The sequence below is a fragment of the Canis lupus genome, chromosome 27 (assembly GCF_003254725.2).
Source record: "Canis lupus dingo isolate Sandy chromosome 27, ASM325472v2, whole genome shotgun sequence".
Taxonomy (NCBI): Eukaryota; Metazoa; Chordata; class Mammalia; order Carnivora; family Canidae; genus Canis; species Canis lupus.
The window spans coordinates 9,316,139-9,336,447 of NC_064269.1; the positions used below are offsets into that span (position 1 = coordinate 9,316,139).

The 20,309-nt window shown below is 38.7% G+C and overlaps 1 protein-coding gene across 1 annotated transcript in view; it reads left to right on the forward strand.

The window, feature by feature from the left end:
• The first annotated feature begins 583 nt into the window (after positions 1-583).
• NELL2 (neural EGFL like 2) overlaps positions 584-20,309 on the forward strand; it is a 381,417-nt gene continuing 361,691 nt past the window's right edge. Inside the window, exon 1 of the mRNA XM_035707259.2 lies at positions 584-602. The gene's annotated coding sequence lies outside the window, so the exon portion shown is untranslated. The remainder of the gene's footprint in view (positions 603-20,309) is intronic.

Here is a 20,309-nt window from a genome sequence, read left to right on the forward strand (position 1 = left end):
GCTGGAATGTGGACACCTATCTGTCTGGTCCCAAAGCCTGGATACATTCTGTTCTTTCCTGATTCCGACCTACAGCTTTTCTCCTTCAGGGCAACATCCTTGGGCATATGGGAAAAACCCAAATACATGTCTAGGTAGCAAGGTCTTTCTCTACTAAGCACGCCTCGCATCATTGACGCAGAAGCATCTTTGTCCAGCTCCAAATGCCAGAGGCCCACCCCCACATCCATTGGGGGTGCCTCTACTTTGGGCCCCTGTCAGGTACTGGCTGCTGTTTGGAACATGAACCTCATGGTGCAGCCGTTTCCTTCCACTGCCCCTAGAGGGCAGCCTGCAGGACCGAGCCCCCCCCACCCCCCCCCCACCCAGGGCCCTCTAGCTCCGACCTTCCCGGGGAGGGGGTGGGGGGGATCGATGTTCCCAGGAACATTCTCCAGGCCCGGCAGGTGTTGCCCAGGGAAGCGGGGCCGTGTGACACACCTCGAGTCCCCCCCACCCCCCCTTAGCTTCCCTTTGGTGCTCCTGGGACACGGTCATCAGCCCTGCCCCAGCTCCAGGTGACTTCTCAGACCTGCCAGGTGTGCACTCCCGGATGCTACAGGGTAGGTTCTCTCACTGAATTTCAGGAAGGACCAAACACAGGTACCTAGAGGATGTGGCAGCGAGTCCAAAATTCACTTTGGTGTGTTCCCCCCCAAAATGCACAGGGTGGTTTATTTAAGTTGAGTCCCAGAAGCAGCTCTGGGTTCCCCCAAGGTAAATATTTAAATGTAAATATAAATAAATATCAGTATCAATATTAAATATTATAAATATCAAGCTACTTAAATATCGTTCTAGTTACAATCTTAGGTTACATAGGGTAGTAGAATTATGGCTTTTTTTTCTAGGGGAGTTTTTAGCTATCGAGTATATTTAAATAATATTGGCAAACTACCTAGTTTAATGCAGGGATGCTATCAAGGTTTTTTTTTTTTTTTTTTTTCTCATGATTTTCATACAATCATGATGACTCAGCAGTTATTTCCTTGTTATTTAAAATCACGACTCTAAGTTATCATTATTTTGACATCTAGACATATGAATATGTGTCAAATATACTTTAACATGCGTATTTTGGTTATCAGGTATAGACACTAAGCATACATCACTCCATTTCGCTGCCTCCACTGGAGTTTACTGTTTTATTAATACGCGTGAAATAGATTAGTTTATTTAGAAAAGAAAAAATAGCTGCTGCTCTGAAGTGATTCAATAGAAAAGACTTTGTCAATACGTCCATACAGAAAAAGACGTGGATTCTCAATAAAATAGGAAATGACGTTACCATCAGGCATATTCTGTTTAAAACTACCCTGTTATTCACTTAACTATTAGAAACAAATCAAGGCGAATTTGGTTCGCTGAGAAAATATCTACAGGGTGAATCAGTACAGTGTTATGTGCTGTAAAGATGTAAATAGGAATATGGCCTGATTCCTGTCCTCGATGCTCGGGTGGGGTGGGGGAAATAAAGGCAAGTATCTAAATAACTTTTTAAAAAGACGTAACGGTGGAATGCCATTATCTTAGCAAAAGGAACTAACAATCCTAGAAATAAAAAAGAGAAACATTACAATTTAGATAGTGCTGGCAATGCTGCCCATCATTCCTCCCAGTGATTGCCTGGAGTGAGCGTGACAGGAAGCCTGAGAATCTTTGGTGCCTTCAGTTTGCCTCTGTTCTGGGTGTCTCTCAAGTGCGAGCATATCACTGAGCTGAGTGTGATTCTAATTTTTAAAGATATGCATATATGCATTTTTCATATAAAATGGACCCTAAAAGCAAGCCAACTACTTCATCTGGTGCTCAACCAAAGAGACAGGAATCTGTTCCAATGCTGGAGGAAAAACTGGCTGTGCTGAACCAGCTCGTGGTCTCCAGTGGAGCTCCTGTCGAAGGACTTTTCCAGGGTAATTTTGGTTATTCATGATTTTCTTGTGTCTGATTTTAGAGCCTGAGAGATGTGACTCTGTTGTAAGATATGTATCTTTGGAGAAATACACACAGCCTGAAAGGGCCTTGGGTGCCAGGTTAGGAGGTTTGACTTTCTTTAGCCATACAGTTGGAGCCTGTTAAAGGCTTCTGAATAAAGGAGCTTATGATACCAGGTTTCGGAAGGTCAATTTGAAAATCAATTCTGGGAGCACCTGGGTGGCTCAGTCAGTTGAGCATCTGCCTTCGGCTCAGGTCATGATTTCAGGGTCCTGGGATCGAGTCCTGCATTGGGCTCCCTGCTTGGCAGGGAATCTGCTTCTCCTACCCGCCCCCACCCACCCCCCTGCTTGTACGCTCTCTCTGTAAAATAAATAAATAAAATATTAAAAAGAAAAGAAAATTCTAGGTGGACTGGAAGATGGGAAAACTGAGACAGAGAGGCACTTGAGAAGCTTTTATGATCCTAGAGAAGTAATGATTGTCAGGTCTAGAGTGGAGGTGGAATAAGTTAAACTTTCTGACTAGGATGGATAAGAAATAGAGATTTTAAGTTTGAGTGACTATGAAGTTGGTGGCTTCTTCTACAGAGTTAAGGAAATCAGAAGAACTGGTTTTGCTTGGGAAGATGAGTGGGATTTTAGATAGAATGTGAGATAACTATTGGAGACCTGGGTAGAAATAAAATGGTTCGTTGGACTACATTCTGTTTAGAAACAGCAGTTGAAATCACAATAATAAACAACATGGCTAATGAAGATTAGTCTCGTAGAAAGCAGGGAGAAGTCCTGCTGTTGGTTCTTGGGGATTACCTATCTTTGGAGACAGGAGGAAGAAAAGAAGCCATTAAGGACACTAATGAAAGAACATTATATGTATATATATATATACACATATATATACATATTTTTATATATTTATATTTATATATATATCTGGAAAGAGAATTTTAAAATAATTTTAAAGAGTTGAAAGAATTTATTTTATTTTATTTTATTTTTTTGAGTTGAAAGAATTTAAAAAGCAGTTAAATGTTGCTAAAAGTTCAAGAATTATATGGAATATAATGAACTAATTTTGGGGTAGAAGGAAGAAAAGAAAATAATAGGTGAATAAGAGGTTTTCTTTTTTTTTTTGAGAAGAGATATTTTTAAAAATAGGACAGAGGTGAGATAATTTCAGGAAAAAGATAGCAAATGATTTTAAGTGCTTCTGAAATTTCAAGGAGAGATGGAAGTTTAGACCTATAATTAAGATATGTGGTCTATCCAAGGATTTTTTTTTCTGATTTATAAACTCGTGTGAGACTAACAAATATATAACCATCAGCTCATATTTACATGCAAATAGTTTATTCTCTATTTGCTCAAAATATTTATTTATTTATTTATTTATTTATTTATTTATTTATTTATTTATTTATGAGACAGAGACATAGGCAGAGGGAGAAACGGGCTCCACGCAGGGAGCCCGATGCGGGACTCGATCCCAGGATTCCAGGATCATGCCTTGGCTCGAAGGCAGGTGCTAAACCACTGAGCCACCCAGGAGTCCCTATTTGCTCAAAATATTACAAGCATAGGAAACTGAGACTTTCTCAGAGATGACTACTAATGTAATCACTGGTGACTTTCTAAGACAGAATGGGCTGAAGTCAGATTGTAGGCCCAGGACGAATTGGAGTTGAAGAAATGTAGATTTTGCCTTTGAGAAATTTAGTGACAAGAGCAAGGAGAGAGAAGAGTATGTATAGTTAGAAGGTAGGAAAGACCTGGAAGACAGCTCATACCAGCCTGGTGGTCTCATTGCAGCTTTTGAATTATTGTTTACTTAACCTTTGGTATATTCTTTCAGCCGTTTTTTGTTTGTTTGTTTGTTTGTTTTGCGCACATGCAATTTTGAAATCCAGGAATATGCCACAAATTTCGTACGGTCCTCAAACAAATCAGAAAATATCATAGAGCATTTGTTGTCATGTGAAACTGGAAATACACAGAAACTACATTTCGTGCACAATCTGAGTGGAGAGTTCATGCAAGGGTTCAGTCAAAGAAGATGGTTGCTGTGACTCTAGTAACTTCTGAAGTACCTTTAATATTTTATCTGTGAAATAGGATGTTCTCTGAACCTTAGCCCCAGAAGTCTTTGAAATAGTGGAGTGGAGGATGCAGATGCTTCTCGGGCAGAGCTATTTCTCACTGCAGACACGTGAAAGTGGGCTGACTCTGTCTACTAATCCTTCCCTGGGTGCTCAGGCTCTTTTGTGGGCTATGACTTTGTCAACTGAGCAGTATTTCCCGCTGAGCCCGTTCAGGCACTTACAACACTTATTGATCATAGACACTTAGCTATAGCTTTTAGAGCATATTAGGTTTAATGAGATCGGAAACATGATCACTATCCTTAGAGGAACAATCAGACAAAATGGGAAGAAAATGTGTTCGAAACTTTTGTCTCAAATAAAGGAGATCATTTGAGCAAAGCTCACATCTCACCTTCTGAGATGAAGAGCTGCATGTAACAGCCACATCATCAGGGCCTGGAGATGGAGTAGGTATTATCCATCTCTTATTGCTTTCTCCATGATATACCTCGTCCTTCCTCCTCTCTCAGAATCCCCAGCTCAAAGAGGACCGGGATGTAGGATTTCCAGTACTAAAACTGGGAGAGTTCTGGACAAACTGGGATGAGTCAGGTAACCCGTATTTGGATCAAGGCTGTGTGACTCTATCCATCCTCCCATCCTGCAGTAATCTCCCACTCTTCTAGTCCATCTTTCTCAGTTGGTGAAGAGTGTTACACCCAGCGTGTAACACCCAGCGCACATTTTTCTTTCCCCCACTACCCCTGATTCATGTGGAAAATCCGTCCAACCCCTGATTTTTTTTAAGTTCCTTGACCTTTTCTCTTACAATTTTTCCTCATCCTTCCTTTCCTTCTGACTTTAGCTTCCAATTCTTCTGGTCAAGCCTTAGATTTTGTCCTAATGAATAACTGTACTGCCATCAAAGTCTCAATTTCTAACATCTCATTCAACTCACTGCCTCCATGGTAATTCTTCAATCACACCAGGATTTCCAATCCGTTGATGACATCATTTTTATTTATTTATTTATTTATTTTGTTATTTTTAACAAAATTATTATTTCGTTATTCTGTTTTTTTTTTTATTTTAACATAAACTCTACTCCCAACGTGGAGCTCGAACTCACAACCCCAAGATCAAGAGTCGCATGCTTTACTGACTGAGCCAGGCAGGATCCTATTCTAGTTCCTATTCTAGTTCCTATTCTCACTTCCTCCCTGTCCAGTTTTAGGTTCCATTGTCTAATTACTTGCAAACACCCTCAGGTCCCTTGCCTCCCCTCTGCCTTACTCAAGTGGCAGAAAACCAACACTGGTTAATCCCAACTATTTGCAGAAAGGTAGTATAGTTTAGTGGTTAATGATGTGGGCTCTGGACCTACACTCTTTGCATCCTGGGGTAGCGGATACTAGCTGTGTGACCTTGGCTAAGTTTCCTAATGGCTCTGTGCCTTCGGTTCCTCATCCATACCTATCTCATGGGGTTGTTGCAGGCTCAAAGGTATTAATAGAAGTAAAATGCTTCGAACAGTACTTGGCACATAATAAACAGTCCATAAATGTTTCCCAAGCCTGTAGTTGATCGCCAGAGAAAAACACCAGAATATGTAATTGCTCTCTTTTAAATTTCATGTCTGTTTGTGTCAAGTGAGCCTTAGTTTAGGCTTTGCAGTTCAGTCGATCGCAGTTCCCATTTCCTAAGTGCTTTATTTTCTCTCTCAGGGGTTTACAGCTTCACCATCTCCTCTTTCTTCTCAAATTTCCAACTACTCCTCTGTTCTCCTCGCTCTTAGTGGGTGATTTTGCTTCTTATTTCACTGATGAAACAATCAGAAAGTAGCGTTATTTTTTTCTACCAACCAGCCTGCCTGCATCTGTAGCCTTCTGTTACAATGCAAGTGTCTCTTTCCCCATTTTAGGACAACCCTTTACTTGTGCCCTAGACTCCATCTCTTTTCACTTTCTCAAAAATCATAATTCTCTCTTTTGTCTTGCATCATTACATGTCTCCTTCCTTCTCTGCCATCAGTGCTATAATATTAATCAACAATCTTAAATGGAAGAAGACAAGAAATTTCCCTTCCTTCTTTGTCCATGATAGCTACCAACTTATTTGCTATCCTATAGAGCAAATCTGTGTCTCCATGTTCTCAGTTCCCATCTTCATGACAATTCAAATCGAACTTTATTTCACCAGAACCACACCTGTATGAGCCGACAGCAACCACCCCCTGTCAAATCTGAGGACCTGTTCTTTGCCCTCATCTTCCTTTGCTCATCACCAGTGTTTAATTTAATTGATCACTTCCATCTTGAATTTTTTTGGTTTCAGGACACCAGACCATTTTGTTATCATCTGTCTTATTCTCCTTGACTGGATTCTCCTTTGTACTTTTAAGTGTTTTTGAAAATAATGGAGTGCTCAAGAGCTCAGTCGTAGGCTCTCTGGGGCTTGGGGAAATGATTGGAGTGACCAAAACCAGGAGAAATTGATTTCATGTGTTTCATATGGGGCACTGAGAACCGTGTTGAGAAAAAGGGAATAAGCATAGTTTGTAGGAAAGAGGAAAGCCATTAAAATGATTTTTATGCTGAATTTTACTTAATATGAGATTGTTCAGTGGAAGCAATTTTACTGTGATAAATTCAATTCCACAAATTTTCTGAACACTGGCAGTGAAAGGGGGAAGGGAGAACTAAAAATGGAGCAGAAGAGTTCTTGCAACACAGTCCTGAAAGTAGTCTGGTTATTGTCCTAATTTAATTACTGGAAAATTAAGAGCGAAATCAATACTAGAACTCTAACCAGAATTCTTGGTGGTTCCCGGTCTTCGATTAAGTTGACGAAGTTATTTGCCTCCCAGATTGAAATACAATAAAGAATAAAGTGTGCTTAAATTACAAGTTTACAAGGCATTCAAGTGGAAAATTGCTGGAAAAGGTAATAAAATAACAACCACAAAAATACAACTTTCCTTGGCATTTTCAACTTAACTACCTCAGAGCTACTAAAGGACCCATTCTTGTCTTTTTTGACAAGCTCTCAGGTTTCTCAGCCACTCCTGGGATTTTGTATTGATACAACCGGATTCTCTCCTTGGAAGCTGATTTTTAATGAAGAAACATTAGAATATAGATAATGCCATTTTATTATTAAACCCCCCAAGACTGAACTGACACTGAAAAAACTAGCATTTCAAAAATTTGTAATTATAAAAGTGCTTAGCCACCTCACCTCTGAGGTTTTCTATATAATACCAACAAGATTCGAGTGTAATTTGTCTATTTAGATTTGGGTTTCAGTGAGAATTGTAAAGGTTAGAAGTTTGAGTGAGCAGTTTATGCCAAACCACTCCAAAAAAAATAATAACAGCACTAACAATAATAGCTTCTTTCTACTGGGCAACTACTTACAATTAGCTATTTACAAGTTATATTTTTTACCCCTTCCGGTGACTTGAGGTGATGTTATTATCCTTCAGATAGAAACAGAAACAGATTGAAAGAGGTTTTATCATTTTTACAAGTTGATAAGAGACACGCTCCCAGTCTTCTTACTTCTTCCAAAGGCAAAGGGGAAGGAAACCCTTAAGTACCAGATACTATGCCTGGACCTTTTGTGTCACTATCTTGTTTAATCAAAAGTCGGAATTAAGAAATAGATTGTAAAATGAGCTTTGTGCTTAGCACTTTGTATTATAAGACTACAAGTCTGGATGGCATTTTAAATGAGACAGATTTGCAGTATTGCATATAAAATGCACTGCTTAAATCCTTGACCCTGTGGAGAGCTAAAAGAATTGTTATTTCACATCAAGATTTTTCCCTTTTTTTAATGACTACTGAAGCATTTCTTCTTTGCAAACCAGCATATACAACTGTGGACCCTCACTTAAAAATAGAGTTGCTGAGAATTCGATACTTGATGTGCCTCCATATAGTACAACCACACTAGTAGCCTTCCCTATTTTAGTGCCCCGATGCACAGCAAGTGTAGGACACGTTGAACTTGTTGTTTAACAGTGATTTCTTTAGAGATCTCTATGTCCAGTGGTTTAAAAGTTATTGATGTTTGTTTCTTTTTGCTGTCAAGCACATTGATGTGCATAGCTTGAGGTGAGTGCCTAAAATGTGGCCAAAAAAAAAAAAAAAAGAAATAAAAGTTAGTCTAGAAAGACAGGAATTAGGTTCCAAAATGCTCTTTGTTAATGATTTGTAACACATTCTCCTTCTGGGCTGCTGCTAACTCTTCTGTAATCAGATGTTATTTTAGATGAAAAATAAAGTCCAGGCAAGGGGGTGAGTGGGAGTTCAGAATTGAGAGTGGATGGTGTGAGGAGACAAGAAGCAAGAGCAAAAGCATTGCTCTGGGAGATTTAAGTCATCTTGGATAATATTAATTTTCTCACTTTATTCTCTTGTCAGATCTATGTCAGGTAGGTGCCTCTTTAGATTTTTATTTGCTTAAAGAAAAAAGATTTAGGGGATCCCTGGGTGGCTCAGCAGTTTAGCGCCTGTCTTCAGCCCAGGCCGTGATCCTGGAGTGCCAGGATCGAGTCCCACATCAGGCTCCTTGCATGGAGCCTGCTTCTCCCTCTGCCTATGTCTCTGCCTCTGTGTGTGTGTGTGTGTCTCCCATGAATAAATAAAATAAAATCTTTAAAAAAAAAGAAAGAAAAAAGATTTAGAAAATTGTGGGGGAAAATCATATTTAAGCTCCCCACCCCCAATTTAAAAGAACAGATGTAGAAATAGACACAAATTTTCTCTTATCCACTGTCCTTTTTTGTTTAGGAGATGGGAGTTTTAAAGATTTTTTTTCTTGTTATTCATGAGAGACAGAGAGAGACACACACACACACACACACACACACACACACACGCAGAGACATAGGAGAGGGAGAAGCAGGCTCCCTGTGGGGAGCCCAATGTGGGGCTTGATCCCAGGACCCTGGGATCACACCCTGGCCAAAGGCAGATGTTCAACCACTGAGCCCCCCAAGTGCCCCAGGAAATGGAAGTTTTAAAAATTGATTCAGGCATAAAAGCCCCCACACAAGAGCTCGGTAGTTGATAACCTTAGAAATAAATGGGTGTCCCTCTTATAGTGCTAGTCTGGGTGTCTTAAGGAATAGCTGCATTATTCTTATTCAGAAGCTTATCACTGTAGCCAAACCAATACTATTGCAAAATATAACTGATTCAGTTCAACAAACATGAGCTGAGTGCTCAATATACGCTATGGTTGGTGTTAAGTGAGTGAGACAGTCTTGATTTTCAGAAAGTTTGCTGTCTTAGGAGAAGCAGGCAGGTAAATAATTATTAATAATTATTCATACGGAGTTAAGTTCCATAATAAGTCATAAGCAAATTGTTATGGGAGCCCAGAGGAAGGAGAGGGTGTTTAATTCTACAACAGGGAAATTCTATACTCTATGCTTTTTTCGGGTTTGTATGGGATACACAATAGTCTGAAAAGTGCTCTGAAAAGTATGTTGGAGTATTGGATTCATGCAGGGTTCACCATTTGGTTGTACCCATTTGGTGGCGGTTCTACTCCTTGAAGTTCTGTTCAATGTCCAGTAGATAAAATGACTTCCCAGACTGGCATTCCTGAGCATTTCCTCCACTTTGAAATGATCTGTGTACTTCACTCATCATTAAGTGTTTTTAGGGAGGGACTATGTGTATCATTCACCTTTTCGCTCCCTCTGCCTAGCGAATGTGCCAAGTGCTTGGCACATTGTAGGCTCTCAGTAAATTTTGGTTAATGAGTTAAAATAAAGGAGGAGATCTGTGCTACTCTGACTTTACCCAACCAGCCTTAATTTCCCTTCCCACCTCCTTGACTTTATTGCTTTATGATTATGGATGTTAAAGGAAATCCTTCCTTGATAAATTTTTCAGAAACTGCATGGCAGTCATGTTAAGGGCTTCCTTATTCCTTTCAATTTGAAAAGAAGAATAGAGCAACCAAGACCTCCAGGTTTATTCCTGTCCCACCCCTCACCCTCTTTATGGGATCTTTCTTTTGTGGGACAACCTCTAATAAAGATACTAACTTTGTATTTTCTTTATCCATAAAATAGACATAGTTCATCTGGTTTCTGTATATATGTTAGTTCCTTAGATAATAGCGTCCTTTGCTGTTTGCCATACTAGACTAAAGGGTTTAAAATAATATATCATTAAAAGAAATTAGAGGTGGTGGCCAAGTATTCACTTTTTTAAAAATAGAATCAAAGCATTTCACTAATTAGATACTTTCTTCCACAAGATGGCGCTGTAGTTCTTCCAATTATTTGGAGTCTAGCCGCTCAGGGTTTTCTCTTTTCAAGTCTCTCCCCCACCCCTTATTTCTTTACATATAAAAATGACAAAAAAGAAAGAATGTAAGATTGTCACTTGATAAGCAAGATTTTCTTTCTTTTTTTAAAAATTTTTTAAAGATTTTCTACTGATTTTAGAGAGATCCCTAGTAATAGCCATTGAATAGCCAATAACAGGAATTAGTACACAATGAATTACCAGCAATGAGATAAAATAGACAGTTTTTTGCACTATTTTTTTAAAAAGTTGTTTATCAAGAAAAAAGAAATATCGTTAAACCCACTCTAGCTCAAATATAAATTATGAACTATTTTTAAAGCATTATGGGTGAAATTTTAATATTTTTTAGTACCACTTGTAGTTTGGGGTGTTTGAAATGAGTAAGTTGTTTAATCAACTGGGTATTTTGTTATTGTTTATCCTCACGTGGAAAAACATCTTAGGATGATTTTTTAACTAAATATTTTGGTGTTTAATCACATCCTCCTGTTTGCTATATTTTTTTAGTTTTGTTTTGAAGTTAAGGCTTCCAAAAATTTACAAAGAAATTTGCAATTGAATCAGTTTATAATGATTCTGAGCCCCTCTTATGTGCAAAACACAGTTTCAATCAGATCTATCCAGGAAAAAAAATCCAGTATTATTACCTTCTAGCAATTCACTAAATCTGAAGAGTAAAAAACAAAAAGATTGTTGCTAATAGTAGAATGTTCAGAAGACCTAAATTTAAAACATTTGGAGAATGAATAATTTTTGAGATTCTTATTGACCATACTTGATCTCTTTAATGAAAATTACATACTGAACCAAAATACTACAGATTTTAATTAATGCTCTAACACAGTCTCCTTGTTAGAATCATAAATTCATTAAATAAAAAGTTCAATGTGAGGAGAAATTATGGTGTGCAATCCTTAATTGTGTGTAATTACAAGGAGTTTGTATTGCATTTACATTTGTAAAATCAGTTATCAATGTCTGAGACAACGATTTGTGTTTACAACTTGCACATTTGTAAGGAGTAAATTAGTTAATGTGCTAATTAGAAAACTCTTCTAGAGAAGACAGGTTGTGGTTCACTTTTATCCCTTTACTCCTATTTGGATCCTGTAGTGGTGAGTAGATGGGAAAGCCATGGTTAAGTTTAAAATTGCTGAATACAAAAGTAATAATAATAATAAAATAAAAAAAAATAAAATTGCTGAATACATATTGGATATGCCCATGCTTTAGTCGGTGCTTGAAGTATTTAAGCCATTTACACTCTCATTACTACTACTACTCATCACTTTTCTTGAAGGTCCACTGTGTGTCAGGCATTTCAAGCATTTATGTAATTCACACGTAATAGTGTGGAACAGATACTACTGTTGTGCTTTCACAGATGAAAACACAGAGGCTTAGGAATATTAAATAATGTTCCAAGGGTCAGGCAGCTGGCAAGTGTGGCGAGGACCTGAGTGCAAGACTCCAGAGCCTATTAGCCATTTTAATAACTTACATTATGTATGGAACTTTTAACCACTAACATACTGTGAACCTAACTGCCATGTCATGTAGCTTTTGGTGAAGGCTACTAATTTAATATGAAATATTAGGTTCTTAATGTGTAAGGAATAGTTCAGAATTAATTCCTTCCTCCCCCCGCTTCTTCCTCCCTTCCTTTCTCTGTTTTCAATTTTTTGGGGGGGACGGGGGAGGGGGCAGAGGCAGAGGGAGACTGAATTTCAAGCAGGCTCCATGCCCAGTGCAGAGCACAACGCAGGGCTTGATCTCACAACCCCGAGATCATGACCTGAGCCAAAATCAAGAGTTGGAAGCCTACCTGACACAGCCACCCAGGCATCCCTCAGGATTGATTGATTGATTGATTCTTTCTTTCCTTCCTCCCTCCCTCTCTCTTTTCTTTTCTTTTCTTTCTTTCTTTCTTTCTTTCTTTCTTTCTTTCTTTCTTTCTTTCTTCTTTCTTTCTTTCTTTCTTTCTTTCTTTCTTTCTTTCTTTCTTTCTTTCTTTCTTTCTTTCTTTCTTTCTTTCTCTTTCTTTCTTCTTTCTTTCTTCCCTTCCTCTTTCTTTCCTCCCTCCCTCCTCCTCCTCCCTTTCTTTCTTTCTTTCTTTCTTTCTTTCTTCTTTTCTCTTTTCTCCCTTCCTTCCTTTTTCTTTCTTTCCTTCCTCTTTCTTTCTTTCTTTCTTTCTTTCTTTCTTTCTTTCTTTCTTTCTTTCTTCTTTCTTTCTTTCTTTCTTTCTTTCTTTCTTTCTTTCTTTCTTTCCTTCTCTTAATATTTTATTTATCTTTTTGACAGAGAGAGCACTAGATAGAGCACAAGCGGTGGGGAGGGTACCGCTCAGGATTTCTGACTGTGCTATTTAGGACACGCACAATGAGGGCTTTTGCAAAAGGGATTTGTTAAGCTACCATGATACAGGCAGCAAGCAGAGCATGTCAAGGGAGCTTCCAGACTCTCAAAGGATAGTAATAGGAGGAGGACTGCCAGGGGAGAGGGAGCTCTTTTCCTCCTTCTCTCCCCTGTACCTCTCCAGTGCCGCACTGTGCCAGTATGCAGAGTACAAGCTAACCTTGGCTCCCCTGGGACGATCCTGACTGGACTCCTTTTAGATATACTAAGAACCCACCCGATTCATACTTCCCAATACACTTAGTCAAAATATGAAATGTTTCTATACTAAAACATTGCTATATGTTAAAAGAAATGAGATTTATTATATTTGATAAACTAAAGTTGCAACTGAAGGGCTCCTTAAAAAAGAATTTGTATATTTGAGAGAGAGAGAGAGAGAGAGAGCATGAGCAGGGGGAGGGGCAGAGAGAGAGAGGGAGAAGCAGACTCCCCACTGAGCAGGGAGCCCGATGTGGGGCTCAATCTCAGGACCCTGAGATCATGACCTGAGCCGAAGGCAGATGCTTAACCAACTGAGCCACCCAGGCACCCCTGCAGGGCTTTTTGTGCTACTTATTAGGAGAGATTTTCCACATTGGGGTGAGATAATTTTGGTAAAGTGAGGTCCTCAGAGAGAAATCAAATCCTTAAGGCTTATTCTAAGTTACCCCTAACCCTAAAGATTCTCTGATTCCCTGAATGATGCCATTTCTCGGCTGGGCTGTAGCTAGCATTGTGCAAAGCACAGTGAGAAATGCAGGACAGAGCAGTGTGCATCTGCTGATAGAAGGTTTCCAGAACTGAGTCATTCTCTCCTTCAGTCAGTCATTCATCCATCTGTCCAGCCATCATTTGACAGTTACTTAGCATTTGGAACAGACTCAATTCATTATTTCCTGACCCCTCTGCTACAGGCACTATGTGAGGTAATGCAACAAGCTCCTGAGCTGCAGTCCTTGTTATTGTCAGCTTGTTTGAGCAGGCAATAGTCTGTCAGTTGGTAAAGAGTTGATAGAATTTATGTATTTGAGTGACTGAATTGATCTAATTGATTGTTTGGTGTTTAAAGGATTTGGTATATGTTTTAGGGACAGTCATTCCCATACTCAGGAAACAAAGTGCTATGTCATATCCACAGAGGGGTCCAGCGGAAGTGGTAGTAGTAATCGGAGTGATAATATTTATAAATATAATAGTAAATTTACTTCATTGCTGGGAAACAAACTTCATATGTTAGTGCTATAAATATTCCATTGAGGTTCTGACTTAGGAACTCCTTTTCTAAAACATAGTGAAAATGTGTTATTTTGGGCAAGACTCTGTTATCTCTGTCCCTTCCTTCCTATGCAGGACAAAGAAGCTGCACTAGATGATCTCTACATTCAAGTTCAATACTTGAGTTCTAAAGTTCTAAAGCTTTAGTATTTGAGTTTCCTCCAGATCTGAGGAATTTGAAGAATTATATTTTTAAATTTTCCTGTTAGATAATACCTAACAAGTTATCTCACACAGAATAGACGATAAATGTAGTTGAGTGAACAAAAGATATATAAAGTATTAAAGCAACATCAATTTTACATTCATTTAATACCTAGTAAGTGGGCATCAGGTATGTGCTCGATACTGATCTATGTGCCTGGGGACTAAGCAGCAAATTAGAATTAAAGTCCCTTTCCTCATGTAGTTGATGGTCTAGGCAGGGGGCAGAGGGGAGATGGATAATAAACTTGCAAAATAGCAATGATTTGAAATAGTAACAAATGCTCTGCGGGGTAATAGGAGGGCCCCAATGTAATAAATAGTGTATATATAGACAGGATGGTCAGGGCAGGCCACTCTGTTATGTGATGATCAAAGGTAAGAATATTCCAGGCATTAGAAAAAGCTAAAAGAAAGGTCCTTAAGTCAAGTGTAAGTTGTTACTTTCAAGGGACACAGGGTGGGCAGGTAAGTGAGGAACTGGTCTGAGATGAGGCTGGAGTTATGCAGTGTCAAGATGGTGGTGGGTCTTCTGGGACTCAGGCATATGGATTTTATTTAATTTGGAATGAGAACATGAAGAAGTCTTAAATATATTCCTAATTCTCCTATTTATTCTCCATAAATAAATACATCCTGAGATTGTGGATGTTGAGTCATACTTAGCCAAAGAATGTCTTGCCCTCTCTGGTGTCCACAGTGATATCCTATAACTGTCTCTGAAACTCATTTCTAAAATTATTTCATTAAAGCAAGAATGAATGTCTTTCCCTACTTATGAATTGAGGATTGTAATATTTCCAGGGGTCACTTAGAGGAATGACAAGCAAATTAGTTAATCTCAAAGAGGAGATGAAAACTATATTTGTAATCAATTTTTAGAAAATTCAGCGTTTACAAACCCTTTTTATTCTAATGAGATTTCTGGAACAGTAAGAGTCAAATAAATCCTTAATCTCTCTCTCTCTCTTTTTAAGATTATTTATTTATTTATTTGTTTGTTTGTTTATTTATGAGAGACAGAGAGAGAGGCAGAGACACAGACAGAGGGAGAAGCAGGCTCCATGCAGGGAGCCTGACGTGGGACTCGATCCCAGGTCTCCAAGATCATGCCCTGAACTGAGGTGGCGCTAAACCGCTGAGCCACCCAGGCTGCCCAAATCCCTAGTCTCTTGATAGAGAGTTACAGATAATGTGGTTTCCCTTTAAGAGTCCCCTTCATATTATGAACTGAGGAAGAGTACAGATAGACTCATCGTAGAAATGCAATTTTATTTTATAACGGGGTGAAGGGACATTCTAAATATGACCTCATCCTGCAACAGAGAGAGGAAAGCTTAAAGCTCATTGATATTCTTTCATAAGAGTTTTATTATACAATATAGGATGTCGGTAACCTTTGAAAGATAATTGGGAAGTTGATTTATGTCTACTATTAAAGCTTACTTATAGTGGGGTAAAACTTGTGTATAATGATAGATGATGTCTAGCTTGGTACAATTTTTCCCTCCCAAATATGAAAAGATGAATTGTCGTATACAAATGGTAGTGTACTGGTTCAAACCAAAGAAAGGCAAAACTAATGATGTATTTTGCCATATTCATGTGTGCTTTTAGGGAAGTCAGTTAATGTTTCTGAGCTTCTTTTTGCTCACCTATGAGAATAAAATGGAACCAAATAGCTTCTAAAGAGGGTTATAGTTCCAAAATTCTTATGATTCTGTGTGATCAACACTGGTAAATTATGTGACTAGTAAGCAGAGTAGAAGAAAGGGTGTTTATGTTATAACTGTGATCAGTTGTTGAGTCAAGAATGATAGAAGAGAACAGAATAAATAAATTTTATGATGCAAGACTCCTGAAAGCCAGGTTAGTTAGAAATTAACTTTTATAAATAATGAAGTATCTTAATATTTGCAATTTTCCTGTGAATTAACTGGAAATCGGGTTCCATAAACATTCCTTAATATTACCCCTTTCAAAGCAATTGGAAAGAAAACTCTGTGCATGTTATTGCCTCCTGCATGTCTTTTGACACTTCTGTGACCTGAAGTTAGTTTTGTGAACTAGGCATCATATTAAGTCACTGCCCTGTTTCTTGCTTTTCTTCTAGTCCTGAAATTCTCAGTACTCCAAAGGCATATCAGAAAATGAAAGATTGGGATCCCTGGGTGGCGCAGCGGTTTGGCGCCTGCCTTTGGCCCAGGGCGCGATCCTGGAGACCCGGGATCGAATCCCACATCGGGCTCCCGGTGCATGGAGCCTGCTTCTCCCTCTGCCTGTGTCTCTGCCTCTCTCTCTCTCTCTCTGTGACTATCATAAATAAATAAAAATTAAAAAAAAAAAAAAGAAAATGAAAGATTAGTTCAAAATTGAGAAGGCTATGAGAATCCAATCTGATGACATTAATTTTTTTTTGGGGGGGGGTTGGGTTTGTATGTAGATATTTATATAGGAAGTTTGACTATTGTAAGCCAAGTTGATATCTTATGAGGAATATTTATCCAAAACTTACTCGGAGTTGGCAACTATACATAAATGCCAAGTGGTTTAATTTCTACATGCTTATCATTGGTAGATCTATCTGAAGCAAACTCAATTTTATAATCCCCATTAAGTGACATGTTGGATCTCAGTGTTTAGAATAAAATTTAGAAGATCTGATATTGTTCAATATATTTTTAATTATTTTAAAACAAAGAAGACAATGGAAAGATCATGGTCAGGAATTAAAAAAAAAACACCTCTCTAGATTGCAAAGAAAGTAATGATATATCCAAGTGTTTTAGTTTTTTAAGACACAGTCTAAGACATTTTTCTCTTCTTTCTAAATACCTTCGCCAAGGATATAAATACCGTCTTTAGGCCTAGGATTTCCTTATATTGATGTCACTGGCCCAGGCCTCTCAGCCAAGATCCAGACTCATCTGTGACCTTGCCTACTTAGCATCTGCATCTGGGTATGTCATTAGAAACTCAACTCAGCATGGTCACAACTAAACTCTTTTGCTTACCTCCCTGCTACCTGATTCTCTTCCAATTCCTTATCAGAAAAAAAAAAAAATGATGCACCATTCACCCAGCAGCATTAGCCAGAAACCTTGTCTTCATCCTTTACTACTTTACATTTAATCCATCACAATCTTGCGTTTGTTTTTGTTGTTGTTTTTTAGCCACTCTACAACCTTTGAAACTATTTCTTCATAGTCAGTTTCCTTCTCTGGGCTACCCCATCTCTCATCCAAACTGCTGTAATGGCCCCTAACTCATCCTTCATGTCTACTCTTGTCTGCTTCCAATATGTAGCCAGGGGCCAAAAGGAAATTTTTAAAAGACAAATATGTTCATTCACTCTCTTGAAAACCCTGAAAAAGTTCTCCACTGTCTACTAGGCCAAGGTCAAAAATGCTTGATCTGGCCTCAGTATCCTGGCCTCAGTGATCTGGCCACTGCCTGCTTCACCAAACTCAACTTGATGGAGTTTTCCTTTCACACGTGGGGCCCTAGTCACCTTGTGCTATGCATTTCTAATATTCCTTCCTGCCACCAGACAGTCAAACATGCTAATTTCTTTGCTTGAAACACTTTTCTTCTGTCTATTCTTCAAATTAACTCTCATTACTCCTCAGGGAGCAGTTAATTCCTATTTACTCTTCTGCGCAAATATCGTTTCCACAGGGAGGCTGGTTTTGACCTTTTAAAGAAGGTCACATCTCCTTAATAAACACTCTCTTATGCTGTATCTTTTAAAATTCATTCATTCATTCAACAATTAGTGGGTTTCCACAATGCTACATACTCTTCTAAAAGCTGAGGAAGGAATGAAGGGAGACTGGTAACAATCATAGGACAAACAAACACAATAAATTCATGTACTGATGAAGATTATAAAGCAAACTGGCAGGGACGCCTGGGTGGCTCAGTGGTTGAGTGCCTGCCTTCCCGCTCAGGGCGTGACGCTGGAGTCCTGGGGATCGAGTCCCGCATCGGGCTCCCCACGTGGAGCCTGCTTCTCCCTCTGCCTATGTCTCTGTTTCTCTCTCTCTGTGTGTCTCTCATGAATAAATAAATAAAATCTTAAAAAAAAAAAAAAGCAAATTGACAAACTATTGTGTTAAAGAATGACTTGAGAGAGGTACTTCGGGTAGGATCTTTGCAACTGAATTTCATGAATGATAGTATATTTTGTCTATTTAATGTTCATCTTCTTTGCAAGAACCTCTGTACCCAAGAACTGGGACTTTGTTGCACTTGCTCACACTGGATCCTCAGCACTTGTGCGGTGTTCAGCACATAGCAGACCCGGTAAGTATGCATAGATGGATGGATTGACTCACTGCATTAGTTTTGTAGGGCTGCCATTACAAAGTACCACAAACCAAGTGGCTTCAAGCAAAGAAATGTTGTTTCTCAGCTCTAGTGGCTGTGGGTCTGAAATGAAGGTGTTAGTAGGGCCATGCTCCCTCTGACGTCTCTGAGGGACGGTCCCTCCTTGCCTCTTCCTAATTTCTGGCATTTGCCTGCAATCCTTGGCATTCCTTGCCTTGCAGTTAGCTACTACATCTCTCCCAGCTCTGCTTCCATGATTACACAGCCTTCTGCCCTGTGTCTGTCTGTTCTCTTTGTCCAAATTTTCCTTTTTATAGCAATACCAGTCATTTGATCAGGGTCCACTCTAATCCAGTATGGCCTCATAACTTGATTACATTTGCAGAGATCCCATTTCCAAATAAGGTCATGTTTACAGGTGTAGGGGTGGGGATTAGGACTGCAACATATCTTTTTTGGGGACACAATTCAATCCACAATACCTACTTCTTTAAGTTAAAAGAAAATCAAGAAAGCGAGTATTTTAAGAGTATGTAGTGGAGCTTTTTTTTTTCTGGTTTTATTAAGAAATAATTGACTTAGATCATTGTATAAGTTTGAGGTGTACAGCATGATGGTTTAATTCACTGTAGTGCAGTTATTAAGACTTATTTTTGAATTGTAAATGATGTACAAACATTTGGAAAGGCATTCTATTGTACTTTGTATACACACGATAAAGTATTTTTTTGTTTATTCTAGACTATTTGGTTGAGTCCTTACCACACCAATGTCCATGGCATTCTAAAACACAGTACCATGATAGGAGCCAAATTAATCTCATGTTTTCTATTCCCCCAGCAGACAAGAACTTACTTCTTCATATATTAAAAATAAATGAATGTAGAAGGATATTCATGACACTTGCATCATAAAAATTCATACTGACATTTTTGTGAAGATTATGTGTGAAATGTTGACATATTTTTGTTATAAAATGACAGTTTCAGTGCAAGTTGTTCTCATTGTGACCAAGGAGAAAGAACAAACCAAAGGAAAAGAAGAAGTTGCAGTACTACTACTACCCACATGTGAAGTGAAGCCATCAGGCAGCAGAAGGGCAGCAACACCTTCTGAAAAGGTGGAGAAGTTCTTTTGAGTCTGATGCAGGAGAGGGGGGGTCACTAATATTGTCTGTTTTATGCTATCTGTGTTAGAAAAGCCATTCCTGATTTTTCCCTCAAACGCCATCTTGCCCTCCCTAGAACTCCATTTTCACTTTTTAAAATTGTTTTCTCAAATGATGCTTATCTCATCCTTCTTGCTTATACCATTCAAGGTGCTTTATATATATAAACCCCATTAGTCCTCCTACCAAGCCATGCCTCATTACACAGTTGAGAGAGGAACTGAAGCACAGAGAGGTTACATGACTTGTAAGTTGGAGCCCGTCTTCAAATCAGTGTTACCCTAGGATCTGTGTTCTTACCCACCATGCTGTTTACTTTCTATATAGTTAGTGATTTTTAAACTTATTTTATACCCCTTCCAGATTATAAGCTTCTGAGAACTTTTTTATATTTGTATCTCTCATAAAATCTAGCTCAGTATCTTGTGCATAAGAAATACTCAATAAACGTTTGCATGTAAATTTACATTAGACCAGGTCTATTGAACGTCTGGATCTCTGACTTCCATATATGGTTTCCATGAGAAGAGGTTCATTTGGAAAAATA